Below are 1,736 nucleotides of genomic sequence, written 5' to 3' on the forward strand. Positions count from 1 at the left end.
AACGAATGCCAAAAAGACATTGCATAGTGAACCTCTGTTCACGGACATTAACGAACATTACTAACTCTGCAACTACGCAGAAACCTATGTGAAGGAAACGGTTAATGCCATTCATTATGCATCGTACCTATGTAAACGCGATGAACGATTTCCTTGATTAATAACTACGAACATTTAGGTGAGCTATATTCAGCAAAAAACTGAAAATGTGAAGTGCATAATTCGTGCATCGTCTAGTGACATTACTACAGTACCTAACTTCAAGATGTTAACTGGATTAAATGGACACAAAGTGCCTGTCCAGAAAACAACACGACGGGTGGAAGAATTTTGGTTGGAACTTCAGGGAATGAAATGTTCTCGAAATGTGATGGACACTCTTACCTGGACTGTCCTAGGATCGACGCCAGCTATGTGCCGTCCGAGGTTCTACAACCAAGCTTCCACGGAATGTAAAAAACGAACTGCACGTGGACCAATTACTCGGCGGGTCACGTCTGATCTGTAATAAGCAATGCTTTTACTCACAACGAATTGCATCACAACGACTATAATGGAAATAGGAAATGGACATGCTTATGTATTAATCACGTTGTTATACAACGATGTTACTCTGATCAAATAACTTTACCACGACGATACTAACCTGTAAAAAATTATTGTGCAGCAGATGAATATGAACTGTGATAACGACACGATGTGTATAGGTCAACGCACCTGAAACATACGGACATTTTTCTTTGAAGTATTTCAGAACAATACTATGTAACTAAGAACATTCAACAATCTAAGTTGCATTGTGTTATAACGAATATTGTAAATTTAAAACTAAGTTACCTGTCATAGAATGTAGTCTTCATATGTAATCTTGGTTGAATATTTTCTTGGTGCAACGACTGAGAGACGCGCGCACACGAACAATATGAACTGCAATACTGTGCCGCGTGATCTAACTGTACGATATAACGGCAGTGCCGGAGTCACACAGACGCTTCTGCGCATGCGCGCACTCTATCTGCCAACATAAGAACTTTTACGGCGCACCCGCGTCATTCAAATTTTGTATATAATGTGTATAATGTGGGTCAAGTAAATAGTTGTAGATAACTTAGATTTTCTTGTGCCTTTAGGTGAATTGCTCGCCTGCAGGTGTGTCCTTTCGCCTCGCAATTCAGGGGGCAATATAAAGGCACATTTGCATGCCGAGCGTGAGTTTCCTCGGAAACGCGAGATATTAATTAAATAAATAATCAGTGACAAATAAATAAAGCCTATGGCACACAACTGCAGCGCTGTGTCGCTGATAAAACAAAAGCACAATTATGTTACTCATATGTTTGATTAAGAAAAGAGAGCTCTGGTTGAAGTGGTGCGAGAAGCACGTATTTTATTTTATTGTCTGGCACACCGCCATATTTCATGTTATAGAAAATTACTGCGAGTTGCAACCACACTAGGCACTCGATTCTGTAAAGAATTTATATTTATAAAAGTAAGTAGGATTATGAACTGTAGGCTTATTCATTGAATATATCTGATTTAACTAACAGTGTAACTTTTTTATGTTTAGTAGACAATCACCTCTGTACGACGTTTTGGCATGGCTGGCAAATTATTGTAATATTGAGATTTAGATTATGAGTCCGCACCTACCGCAGCAGTCTTTGGAAACGATTTAACTACGAAGTCCGATTATTTCAATTTTATTTCACGGTCAACTACGAGTAACATTGCCT

General features: G+C 38.8%; 1 long non-coding RNA gene across 1 annotated transcript; it reads right to left on the reverse strand.

Moving 5' to 3' along the window:
- Positions 1-388: 388 nt before the first annotated feature.
- LOC126125005 (uncharacterized) lies at positions 389-938 on the reverse strand. The gene is made up of 3 exons (XR_007526441.1): positions 838-938; positions 647-717; positions 389-502 (listed from the first exon to the last, which is right to left on the reverse strand). It is a non-coding gene; the product is annotated as an uncharacterized LOC126125005 (long non-coding RNA).
- Between the last annotated feature and the right edge of the window lie 798 nt (positions 939-1,736).

Source organism: Schistocerca cancellata, unplaced genomic scaffold (genome assembly GCF_023864275.1).
Source record: "Schistocerca cancellata isolate TAMUIC-IGC-003103 unplaced genomic scaffold, iqSchCanc2.1 HiC_scaffold_430, whole genome shotgun sequence".
Classification (NCBI taxonomy): Eukaryota; Metazoa; Arthropoda; class Insecta; order Orthoptera; family Acrididae; genus Schistocerca; species Schistocerca cancellata.